Source organism: Aquarana catesbeiana, linkage group LG03 (genome assembly GCF_042186555.1).
Source record: "Aquarana catesbeiana isolate 2022-GZ linkage group LG03, ASM4218655v1, whole genome shotgun sequence".
NCBI classification, from domain to species: Eukaryota; Metazoa; Chordata; class Amphibia; order Anura; family Ranidae; genus Aquarana; species Aquarana catesbeiana.
Genome location: NC_133326.1, coordinates 625,426,007 through 625,439,838, shown reverse-complemented (window position 1 = coordinate 625,439,838; position 13,832 = coordinate 625,426,007). Strand labels below are relative to the sequence as shown.

Genomic DNA, 13,832 nt, shown 5'->3' with positions numbered 1-13,832 from the left:
AAATCAAACGATCGTGTCTCGTACGGAACTTTTCTTCTGATTTTCTCATATAGTGTGTACCCTACTTTAAGGGCTCGGGCCTACAGACATTTATAGGCTCAAAACAGCTCCAGCACAAAATTCCCAGCACTTTCCCACAACCAGAGAGCTGCAATAGTACACAGATGCTCCTGGGTTTTAGCATTTGCAAGGAAGCATTGGCGTTTACATGAGTACAGCCATTCAGCTCCCAGGGAAAGCGCAGAGAATTTTAGGCTCCAGCACTTCTGAGCCCCTCAATGCTAACTCCACTTCAGTGGGGAAAAAATAATAAAAGCAAACTTTATTTTTTTTTTTTATACATCATAAATAAAATTGCTATCCAAGCCAAATACCACCCCCCCTCAAATACCAGAGTCAAAACTTGATACAGTGCCGTGCCCACAAGCAACAGTGCTGCTCTCACCCTCTCTCTTCACAGGTGCCATTGGCTCCTGCTGCTGTCAATCAAATCCTGTGAGGAGGGAGTGGGGCTGAGCCAACCTGTGTGTCAAGAGACGCACACTGCCTGGTTCAGGATCAAGCCATCATAGCAAGAGCTGGCTGTAAGGGGACAGACACAGAAGAGGAGCTGACTGGTGGGGGACACCAGCAAAGGAGGTTTAGGGCTGCTCTGTGCAATACTATTGCACAGAGCAGGTAAGTATAACGTTTACTAATTTTAATTAAAAAAACTATATATGACTTGCTGACATCTGTCTCTAATATCACAATGTACTAGGGAATGGTCTGCATAGTTATACTTCCAAATCCATCAGATTCTGCCTTTGCTGTGTGAATACATTACGTAACTGCTAAGAATGAAAGACAACTGAAATCATTTTTCCCTCAGACACTGCATCCATCAAATGTAATAAACTAAATGCACATGTAAAAAAGACCTCCAACCATCCAGCAAATCGGAGCATCTCAGAATACATTTGGCTGTGATAAATAAACAAATTAGAATTATATAACTTGTGTGAAGGGTTTGACATGTGTATTGCTGCCATAGAACAACGTGTAAACACTTCTAATTCTTCCAAGACATTCCATCAAAATCACAGACACATGGCCTGAAACACTAACCCAAAACATAATTTTTCTGGCAATTCTTTTCTGTGCATGAGAGTGAAAGCAATATCTGCCCATACACACACACACACACACACGTGGTACACACCTCTCAGCCGCAGCATACAGCAAGGCCTTGTTTACACTTGCTCAAAATACTGACTCTTAACAAATCAGCCTATAGCATTGATGCGAGTTATTTATTGTGTTTAAAGCACATTAAAAATGCTCCTCAAATGCCTTTTTGTCTGCTGTGAACAAGGCCTAAACATGTCGCTAACACAAAATCAGCACATTTATATTGCGTTACTATAGACTTGAATGGAAGAAGTGGAGATGCTTCAACACCATCAAAACTCCAAATGAATCTTCATTCTTGAAGTGCAGCAAAGTGACGCAAACTCTTTACATGTGCTGTCCATATTATCAATTGCAGGCTGCTTTACTAGGAATCTGAGGAGAGTTAAAAACACGTCCCAAATTCCTGCTTTTAAATGCCAGTGTGAACAGGACCTAACACAACAATACCAGGTCCCAGATGTATTAAAGGAAGAATTCCAGGTATGCATAATTTATACATAGCTACATTGGTCCCACTTGCACCAATGCAACTATATACCATACCTGGCCGATCCCCCTGGAAGCTCAAAATCATTGAAGTAGACACTGCTTCTCCAGTGATCTCCACATGCTTCCGAGTCCTGTGCTGAGCAGCCGGCCTAAGACATTGTGAACATAGGATGTCAGCCACTTGGCACGGGCACCATTCAGGGAATGGATCACATTTTTTGAATGAATCTAAAGCTTTCTCTGATTGGATGAGGTAGAGAGTGATTTCACCACACCATCCAATCAGAAAACTCTTTACATTCATTCAGAAAATGTAAACTTTCCTGAATGGTACCTGTGCCTAGCAGCCAATCTCCTGTGTTTAGGGGTCTCAAACTGGCGGACCTCCAGCTGTTGCGGAACTCCAAGTATTGCAAGGCTCACAGTTACAAGTATGACTCCCACATGCAGAGGCATGATGGGACTTGTAGTTCCGCAACAGCTGGAGGGCCACCAGTTTGCGACCCCTGTTTTACACAGTAGGAATGCAGCAGCTCGGCCCAGGACCTGGCAAGCAAGTGACGTCTATTTCAAGGATTCCCAGCTTCAGTATATGCAGAATTATATTGGTCCAAGCTGGACCAATGTATGTATAAACGTCATACCTGAAATTATTCTTTACCTGCTTCCCACAGCTGCGGCCCACCACAATGATGAAATCTTGTAGTGAAATGATCTTTGCTTAGTCTATACTGTTCATACACTTCTATGGGGCGGTCTCCCAAAGTTGGAGACACTTAGAAGATGGTTCCCTAGAAGTCTATGCAGACTGAAAATTTGACCACGTAGATCCATACTGTAGTGTGCCATAGTAATGGGATGCATAGGCACACATCTGGGATGGACAGACATGGAAAAAGTGTTTCTGAAAGTGTACATGGGGCTTCACACCCACTTCATACCTATGCACAAGAATTTGAATACACAAACCTTTGTGCTTTCATTTCTAATGGGCACAAAAAGCACCTGCAATTTAAATCAGGGTGGATAAAAATCTATGATTTTATTTTATTTTTTATAATTCCGTGCATTGGGCATTAAAAAAAAAAAAAAAAAGATATACATTTAAACAGTGCATATTGGCTCTTGAATAAACTTCCGAAGCAGCAAATTATAATCTTTAATTCAGTAACACTTCAGAATGATAACATCACCAGCTCAGATAACACTGGATACGAAAGCACAAACCTGGCGATGGCCAGCATATAAGATTCAATATCACACCAGAATGAAATCCTAACTGTGCTGTAAGATTTGAAAAAAAAAATAACAAAATCATATGAATGTTAGGGTGGCCATACATACTACAATCTGAATGTACAATCTTACTTTTACCAAAACTGTGCAATATATGCCAAAGAACCTATACAATCCAATCAATTTCTTTCCAATTTCAAAGACCTTAACATAATTGTTGTTAGATCTAAAAGAAGATTGTACAACCAGATTGTATGCCCTGTCCTATTTATACCACACATTATAAAAAAGGTAGAGCTGCACGATTCTGGCCAAAATGAGAATCACAATTTTATTTAGAATAAAAAGATCATGATTCTCGCGACGTAAAATTTTTCACATTATACAAAAAAAAAAAAAAAAAATAATATGGGCTAACTTTACTGGTTAGTTTTTTTTTTGTTTTTTTTTTAAGTAATTTTTTCCCAAAAAAATGCATTTGAAAGACCGCTGCACAAATATAGTGTGACATAAAATATTGCAACAACCACCATTTTATTCTCTAGGGTGTCTACTAAAAAATATATAATGTTTGGGGGTTCTAAGTAATTTTCTAGCTAAAAAAAATATTTTAACTTGAAACCAACAAATGTCAGAAAAAGGTTTAGTGTTTAAGTGGTTTAACTTTTTTTATTTACATGGAAGTCTATTCCATTGACAAATTGTAACAATGTTTATACTTGCGTTCAACTGATAAAGAATGGTTTTGATTCTTGGCAGGCTGCCAGGTTTTTTCCTTCCATTCTTTTGAGGGCTGTGGTTTTAGAAGAGCAGAGAGAATTCTTTGCATAGAAAGAATCGGGAAACACTTTAGTCAAGATAACGGTTCTTGACGATTAATCGTGCAGCTCTATTATAAGGCCCCTCCAATATGTAATAAAGTACATACACATATGGCGCTTGTGATAATCCTTGAGTTTTTTTTTTTTGCCATGTTTCCCATACAACCTTTCCCTTCACATCCTGTCCCATTATAAAAACAGGAAATTAGAGGAAATCCATTCAATGTGAGGGATTTAACTAACATTCTCGCCATGTTCACCAGAACTAGCATCCCCATTGGAAGATTTCCCCGCCATTCCTGTTGTAGAACTTGTGATTTTCTTTCACTCTTGGGGATAAACAGGATAAATAGAAAGGTGTCAATCTCCCCAATGGGAGCACAGACCACAATAAAAACCTGACAGATGTTCTAACCCCCCTCTACTCTATATTAAAACACACAATTGCCTTTAGTTATACTTCAAAGGAAAGCAGATTTGAAAGAAATAAGGAGCTAACCCAGTTGACTTGCCGACTGATTTTATAGTTTCAATCATTGCCTCAGGAAAAGTAAAATAAGGAGTTCTGAATTTCTTCACTCTTATGCCCTGTACACACGGTCGGACTTTTCGACTGGACTGGTCCGACAGACTTGCCTACACACGATCACACTAAAGTCAGACGGATTCGTACGTGATGACGTATACCGGACTAAAATAAGGAAGTTGATAGCCAGTAGCCAATAGCTGCCCTAGCGTGGGTTTTTGTCCGTCGGACTAGCATACAGACGAGCGGATTTCTGGGTCCGGTGGAGTTACGACGTAAAGATTTGAAGCATGTTCCAAATCTAAAGTCCGTCAGATTTGCGACTGGAAAAGTCCGCTGAAGCCCACACACGATCGGATTGTCGGAAAGTCCGACCGTGTGTACGCTGCATTAGAGTATTTGCACATGGCATACAAGTCAAATACATTTTAGCTCTCAGAATGGAATTTGAACCCCCTCCACCTAACATTTTACGATGTCTATTGTTTAAGATGTTTACGTACCTGTGTGTACAGGCACACTTAAAACAATGGGCTGCATTTAAATCAGTTTAAAAAAAAAAAAAAAAAAAAAAGACAATATGCCTAAAATGCAAGCAGTGTGCAATGCCTTAGGCCCCATACACACTATTAGATTTTTTGCAGATGTTCATCACAACCATGTAGTGCCCCTTGCATCTAAATGCAGCCCATTGTTTTAAGTGTGCCTGTACACACAGGTACGTAAACATCCTAAACAATAGACATCGTAAAAAGTTAGGTTGAGGAGTTTCAAATTCCATTCTGAGAGCTAAAATGTATCTGACTTGTATGCCATGTGCAAGAACCCTAATGCCCTGTACACACGGTCGGATTTTCCGATGGAAAATGTCCGATCGGAGCGTGTTGTCGGAAATTCCGACCGTGTGTGGGCTCCATCGGACATTTTCCATCGGATTTTCCGACACACAAAGTTGGAGAGTAGGAGATAAAATTTTCCGACAACAAAATCCGTTGTCGGAAATTCCGATCGTGTGTACACAAATCCGACGGACAAAGTGCCACGCATGCTCAGAATAAATAAAGAGATGAAAGCTATTGGCCACTGCCCCGTTTATAGTCCCGACGTACGTGTTTTACGTCACCGCGTTCAGAACGATCGGATTTTCCGACAACTTTGTGTGACCGTGTGTATGCAAGACAAGTTTGAGCCAACATCCGTCTGAAAAAAATCCTAGGATTTTGTTGTTGGAATGTCCGAACAAAACCCGACCGTGTGTATGCCCTATTAGAGTGAAGAAATTCAGAACTCCTTATTTTACTTGTCCTGAGCCAATGATTGAAACTATAAAATCAGTCGGCAAGTCAACAGGGTTAGCTCCTTATTTCTTTCAAATCTGCTTTCCTTTGAAGTATAACTAAGGCAATTGTGTGTTTATTATAGAGTAGAGGGGGGTTAGAACATCTGTCAGGTTTTTATTGTGGTCTGTGCTCCCATTGGGGAGATTGACACCTTTCTATTTATCCTGTTTATCACCAAGAGTGAAAGAAAAACAAATACCACAATAGGATTAGAGGGGAAAAGGGCCTGCCTGATTGCATAAAAATTTAAACTCCTAAGGTTTGACCTCATATTATATGGTTTTGGTAAATCCGAAGACAAAAATCTGCAGAAAATCGAATAGTGTGTATGGGGCTTTATTCTAAGTCAATAAGACCTAGTTTAGACCAGCGGTTGGAGGGCAGCAAAAATGTGCGGTTAAGCTGTGTCCCCCCTGAAGCTGCAATACGCAGAGGATGGGGATGATTTCATGGTTGAGTTGACCCGACACGTCTTGTTCGGCGGACAACAACCCTGCCGAATTGCTACACATGCAAACCAATATGGATGCACCACAAATGCCCAGCAACTGCATGCACACTATTGCGGCACGATTGTTGCCACAAATAGGGTTTAAAACGGGAGGTGAGCAGGCGTCGCATCACTTCCTCACCGCCTGTCAGTAGCTTCTGGAGCGCGATCCTAATGCAGATCAGGCTTGAGAGGCAAGGGAAATCTAAACGCACGTATAACTCCGAAGTACTAAACCCAGTAAGCTAGCATCTTTAGGAGATAGTAAGAAGAAATGAAAGCTCTCAGCACAGGTTTCCCCTAAATTCAGGCATCTAGATTAGCCTGCACATAGGATCAAGTTTATTCAAATAAAACCTGGACGCAGTTATGCAAATACCGACTACAGGAACATAAGTCGAGCCCAGCCCTGTCCCCTCTTTTGCACACTACTGGCATCACGGCCTGAAAACATTTTGAAAATGAGAAAAACTTGCCAAACTCTGATAACTAGCAACCGAAAAAATTGAGTACTGTCCGTGATACTTTTTTTATTTATTTTTTATTTGCACCAACATATAATTTTTCATGGACGAGCTTTCGGGGTGTGTCCCCTTCTTCAAGGTCCAAGCAGTACTGATTCACAAAAGTTTTAGCAAGAACTAAAACTGCTAAAACTTTTGTGAATCAGTATTGCTTGGACCTTGAAGAAGGGGACAGACCCCGAAAGCTCGTCCATGAAAAATTATGTTAGTGCAAATAAAAAAAAAGTATCACGGACAGTACTCAATTTTCTCTGTCACAACTGCACTAAATACGGCTACAATCACCTAAAGCAACCGAAGGAATGGTTATTTTAGCACCAGCAGGGGAAGGTGAGAGGGGTTATGTCAAGTATTCCTCCAAGCTACAGCACTTCAAAGGGCCTTCTGCTGTGGGATCCATCTTCCCCAACCCCCATCCCTCCATATATCACTCAGGTTGAACTGGATGGACTGGTGTCTTTATTCAACCTTACTAACTATGGGATACAATTTTGGTGGCACCAAAAGCTATAACCGCCAGAGTAGTAACTTAGTAGGCAAGGAAAATGCTTGGGACAAAACAAAAAAACATTTACCATAAATAACTTTACAATAATTCAATTTCATAATCTAGAATGTAAGCCTGCACAGGCAGGGCTCTCTTTCTTGTGGTTACTTGTTATTGCTAGGTTTTATTATATAACTGTATGGACTTGTTTAATACCACACAGCCATCTATTACTTTGCACAGTGCCATGGAAAAGGATGACAAAGTATAAATCAATAATAATGTCAGAGAGTTTTTACTGTCTGTGTTCTGATTTCTCTACACTTCCTGTGCCAAGGACATAAGATATGAATCTCTACAAAGTGAGGGGACCTCTTAGACAGCCGTTACCTGAACACGTCTCCCCATTGGAAGGTTCTCACCTTTTGTTCTGGTGAAAACTAAAATTCTGGCTATGCATTCACTGCATGAAAAACCTGAAAGGGTGAAGCTAAGTGGCAGTTATAAATACAAAAATCTTTTGCTAATCTACTTTTTTTCTTTTTTTTTTTTAATCCCTTTTTGGCTATATTCCTTCCTCTCAGGATGCAGTGCTCAGGCTAAGGTAGCCAATTAAACAAATCATTTTTTCCTTGCTTTGACTATTCAGGGCAAAGTGGTATATTCTCTTGATGGGACACTGACCCATTGACACTGTGGGGGGTGCAAGAGTGTTAGAATTCACGCTCTGCTGCAGGATCATAGGATTCTTCCCTTTATTTTCTTAGCCTCTGGCTAGATGGGGGATGGTGCAATTAAATGCGCATTTAGACAAAGTCTTCTACCAAAAAACTTCCAACCAGCAAATTGTTTCAGCTAAACAGATCCATGGACACAAGCAACACTGCAAATGTAACCTTTTTCTTTGGCTTTGCCTTCCCTGTCATTACAAGCCCAGCACAATAATAACCATTGCTTCGTTTAAACTCAGCCTGTCTGCAGCAGCACTAATGGGCTTGGATGTAGACAGCAACCATCTGTTTGACTTGATATCTTTAGTGTCGAATACCATAGCTAACTATTGCAATGCTCAACTCATTTAATCCTTGAGGAAACAAAATCACTAGTGCTACACCGAAATGATAATTACAGTGCCGAAAATTCAGGATGCACTTGGCCAAAAACTGAAACCAAAATGGACAGTTTTAAAAAAATTCTATTGTTTAAAATATCTAATTTTTATTTTTTAAATTAGATTAATATATAATTTTTTTTTTTTAATTTCAACTTTTTAATATAATGGATTTAAATAATCATTTATTTTCAGCCATCAGCAGCACCTTTTCAGCTGATAGACTGTTTTCACACTGAGCAGGCTTTTGCATTAAAAAAAGCGCAAGAAAAATTCTATGCATGTCTTCACACTTCCGCTGCGGTGTTAAAAATCCTGCTTGCTGTATTTTTGGTGCAAATTTCGTCAGTCAAAACGCACATATACATCGAAAACACGGCAAAACATCAAGAATGCACCCATGTTGCTTTTTTTTTTTTGAGTCATGTGACCTATGAAAAACACACCATAAACACGGTAAAATGCTGCTAGGTTTTTGGCAGCCATCATTGTCATCTTTTTTTCTATTCTGGCAAAACGCTGATAACCTTATTTTCAGCGGTCAATATATTGGTGCATTATATTATATATCATACATACAAACACTTTTAGCTAAACTCTGTCCATATCATTCCAGGCACCAAATGTGGAAAGCAGAAATACCAACTGGACTAGCAGTGGCCTGTAATTACAGATTTCAAAAGAACAAGAGGCAACAACATAGGTAAGAGGTTATATTTGAAGCGTTGCCAAGTGTTCATGGACTTAGAGGAGCACATAAACACAAAACTAGGCTCGGGTCACACTGGTGCGATGCGGGAAACTGTGAATCCAGCGCTGGTTCCCGCATTGCGCCTGACTCGCAGGCAGTTCACACTGCCCTCTGCGAACCGCTGCGGGTGTCAATACAAAGTTAATGACACCCCCAGATCGGTTCGCAACTGTGAATTCCGACACACCCATGCGATCCGATTCTGGTGCGGGGGGGAAAAAAAAAAAAAAGGGTCCTGCGAGACTTTGGTTCGAGTGCAATGCAGCATCGCATGTGATCTGCACAGAAATGCGGTGAGAATCACATGCAATGTTCGGATATCACACTGGTGTTAACCAGCACTTCATCCCTTCTTCTATTACACAGCTTAAAAGGAAGCAATCGATATCACCCTCTAAGCACATCAATATTGCCCCAATAATTACAAGTGATGCTTGAAACCAATACATTCTTACTTCTATCAGTCTGGTTAGGAGCAGCCTTATAAAGCCAACAGTTATCACTCAGGACAGACCTGGCCCACGGACTTGCTCCAGTCACTGAACAGTACTGTCAAGCAGGAAGCAATTAGATGCAGCTGCTCTTATGTATATATTTAAAAGTAAAGAGATACAATGTTTCTAAAATAGTCACCAATAATCCTATTTATATTAAAGTGGTGGAAAACCTCTGAATAAAAAATGTACAAAGCATATCTTTCTATAGTAAACTACATAATTAAATAGAGTAGTGCAACTGGTAACAAAATGACACAGTCCTGTGTATGGCTCGGTTTACACTGGTTCGACCTGTCAGGCGACTTAGCCACCTGGCAAGTCACGCTACATTAAGTGCAATGGAACCGTTCTAAACAGAGCAACTCAAGTCGCTCCAACTTAGAGAAAGGTCCCTGTACTACTTGGGGGTGACTTCAGAGTGGCTTGCATTGACTTCTAATACAGAAGTTGCTTGCAAGCTATGCCGAAGTCGCGCTGTGCGGGGAGGCTTCAGAGTCGGGTGACTTTGAAGCTGCCCCACTGTGAACCGAGACCAAGTGTCTACGAATAGTTACAGCTGAGATCAGTAAATGTGTGTCAAATATAGGAAAATAACATAAGCAGACCAGTAACCATAGTGTCCACGAAATAAATAGTAACAGTTGGTGGATAAGTGTCCAAAAAAAACTAAACAATATTAAACAAACAAGGCTGCTTAAAGACAACCAATGGAAGGCTGCGCCGATTAACCACTTGCTTACTGGACACTTAAACCCCCTTCCTGCCCAGACCAATTTTCAGCGCTGTCACTCTTTGAATGACAATTGCACAGTCATGCTACAGTTTACCCAAATTACATTTTTATCATTATTTTCACACAGATAGAGCTTTCTTTTGGTGGTATTTAATTGCTGCTGGGTTTTTTTTTATTTTTTGCTAAATAAAACAAAAAGGGACCGAAATTTTGAAAAACGGTTTCATAGTTTGTTATAGAGTTTTTAAAACAGGTAATTTTTCTCCTTCACTGATGTGCGCTGATGAGGCTGCACTGATTATTAGACAATGAGGGGTATTGATTGGCAGCACTGGTGGGCACTGGCAGGGGACACTGGTGGGCACTGGCGTAGCTTTCTGAGTGGAGGGACCGATGTCCCTCATACAGAAGCCAGTGATCAGCTTTTTTTTCCCCTCACGCTGACAGCACGATGGAAAAAAAACTACCGATTACCGCGCTTCTGTTTACATCAAGTGATCAGCCGTCATTGGCTGACAGCTGATGACGTGGTAAGGGGCCGGGACCGACCCCTTACTCGGATCTGTGATCAGCCGAGTCTCATAGACTTGGTGATCACACAGCGCGCCGCATGCGACCCGCAGGGTCACGCAGACTGCACTTGCTCAGGACGACATCCTCCCGGCAATTAAGACCTGCGCTGCAGCCGTCTTTCGGCTATAGCGCGGGCAGCAAGTAGTTAAGCTTGTTATTATCAATATCTTTCTATAGTTTGTACTTTCCCCTATCCAAATCATCTAGTGTGTTCCCTATCTGCGAGCATCACTTTTGACAGGTTATCCTGACACTACAGAATGTGGCGGGACCGGCATTTATGTAAAAAAACCTTCTCTGTGCATCCCCCCCCCCCCCAATACTTACCTGAGCCCAATCTCGATCCAGTGCTGCATCTCTCTCCTTACTGGACAGAGAGGAAGCAGCGAGTGCCATTGGACCCTGCTGTTGTCAATCACAGCCAGTGAACAGAGAACGGGGCTGAGCCAATGGACACAGAGTGCACCACGGGAGCAAGCCCGCACAAGTGCCCCCCAATACAAGCAGCTTGCTATGGCACCCAAGAAAAGTAGGACCGGGGCTGCTCTGTGCAAAACCACTGCACAAAGCAGGCAAATATGACATTTTAAATTTAAAAAATATAGAATCACCTCAACTAAAACGTGGTGTATTCTACTATTCTACCATCATTATTTTGCACTCCAGTATTAAAAAAAACTCCTTGATGGAGAATGAGATGCAAATATGTTCCTATGTAGGGTAACAACAGCACGTCAATATATGATGCAAGCATTTCACTTTGATGTCTTCTGTGTTGCATCATCTTTTATCAAGAAAGCTTGATGAAGGTGATGTTGCACTGAAGCTTTGGTAAGTTATATTATGGGTGAATTTCTTGCACAATTCTAGGTGTTGCTGAACAAAGCGAAAGTCCTCAATCTGCTGCAGACAAAAGTATTTCCTGTCTCCTCTCTCAGTCATCTGAATGTAACATGGCACCTTTGCATAGTCACAAGGTGAAAGTCTGCAGCAGGGCCCAATCTCTGTCCATTGTTTATGAACCCATCCCTGACCTACAGAGGCACCAGGGTCTCCATGATTCATTTCTGACTCCACAGTACAGGAGGTAGATGTTGAAACTAGGTAAAGATGGCACAATCCTTATAGAGGGAAAACTCTGATAAATTGTGAGTGATTTTGATTTGTTTAGAAGGTATAGATGCACATTTCTACAAATGTGTGTTATGCCTCCCCGAGATGGGCGCTGGCAGGTGCCTTTCTTTTGGCAGCCACAAAAAGTACCCTTATAGAAGTGGATGCAGATACAACAGCTGCATGTCTAAATTTGACAGGGTTGCAGGTAAGCGTCCCCCCGAACCCTTACAGGGCCATGGAGTCACTCCTGCACTGCTGTCAAATTTTCAGACAGCTGTATCCATGCAGCTGCCGCATTCGCTTCTAAGGCCGGGTTTACAGCATGGGGTTCGGTACGTCACTGTTCACCAGTTCAGGTGCGATTCAGGTCTGAATTTTTGCCTGAATTCGGACCTGAATCAGACCCAAAGACACAAAGCAGCCTTCTGCAATCTGGAAAGCAGCTGCCCCAGACCCGTTTGAACCGGCTCCATTGAGAGCCAGTCACACTCGCCTGTCATGTGAATTAGATGTGGGGGAAACCCGGATCCAATTCGCATATACGTGAACCCAGCCAAAAAGGCTGCCACACACAGTATAGGTAGCAGCACCTGTCTGAACGAGGCCTTTGGGCAAAGTTTGTCTTTAGGTTTTGGATAGAGTAGGAAAAGGTCAGATTCTGGGTCATGTCTTTATTAAAGTGGATGTAAACTCACCATTCACCCAGTATAAACTAATTGTATTAATGTATATACACATAACTCCTGCATGTATCCCAACCATGCAAATGTCACCCCCTTCAGCTTTAGAAGCCCCGCAAAACTCTGAAATCAGTGGGTGGGTCTCTTTGCCGGAGCTCGGTGGGCGGAGTCGTGATGTCACAAGACTCCTCACCCACCTCTACACTCTCCTACTCCTGAGTCTTGAGCAACATCCAGTCAAAACTCAGGAAAGGCACCACATGAGTTCAGCATGCCCAATCATGCCGAGTTGTGGAGCAGCCAATCCTGGGAGAGCTGGAGAAGAAAGGAGGGATGTGAAGCTGGAATTGTAACACACTCTCTCTCTCATGCTGTTCACAAGATAAAGTAATGAGATGTCAGTCACAGCAGTGGGGGCTGTAGCAACACAAACTTGTCTGTGTGTTTTTTTTATCTTACTACAAAAAGACAAGAGGATTGCTCAGTGCTGGATTAACTCTTTGTGGCAATACTGGGCACAGATGACTTGACATCCTCTACTGTACCAGGTAGAAGTCATCATTAAAAATAAATTTTTACTTTAAAAGGTGTGTCTACACTGGGGAGACTCACCCTTTAGGGCCCTTTAACACAGATGGACTGCTCGGGTCCGCCTATCAGTTTAAGCTGACCCAATTGGACCATCTATTGCCCTCTATGGAGCAGATGTCAACGGACATGTGTCAGTTCACACCCACCGGCATACAATCCACGAAAAACAGCGTCTAGCGGACCGGATGGTCGTTGGGTGTAAATGGACAGGCGATCCATTTACATCAAGCCACCCACAGAGGACAGCAGGCTGTCTCTGCTCTGCATAAGTGAAGTGGACACAGACAAGCCATCTGCCTGCTCAGAGGGGATCAGCGGACAGATTCCCCGCTGAGCTGGTGGAGTCCACCCCATGTGAAAGTTGCCTTTTTTGTTCTGGTACCCACTGTCATAGAAACAGATACTGAAGGGAATTCTGAAAAATTTTAAGTGGTCACCTGTGTCTCCAGGTCACAATGTAAAAGGGAAAACCTCCCAAAAAATACAGACACCAAAAACAACCTAGAGGAAGGGAAAAGGATCACCTCTCCAGGTAGAGGTGTGGAAACAAGCCTCTCCTCAGAACTGGAATACCAGGTGTAGGCTAAGCATATAGCAAATGTAGCAAAAAGGAATCCGACGCGTTTCATACTTAACAGTGCTTAATCATAGCTCATGATTAAGCACTGTTAAGTGTGAAACGCATCAGCTTGTT

The 13,832-nt window shown here is 41.9% G+C and overlaps 1 protein-coding gene across 2 annotated transcripts in view; it reads right to left on the bottom strand.

Annotated features, from left to right (window-relative positions):
* BRD4 (bromodomain containing 4) overlaps window positions 1-13,832 on the bottom strand; it is a 102,153-nt gene that overhangs the window by 79,282 nt on the left and 9,039 nt on the right. The gene's annotated exons all lie outside the window — the stretch shown is intronic.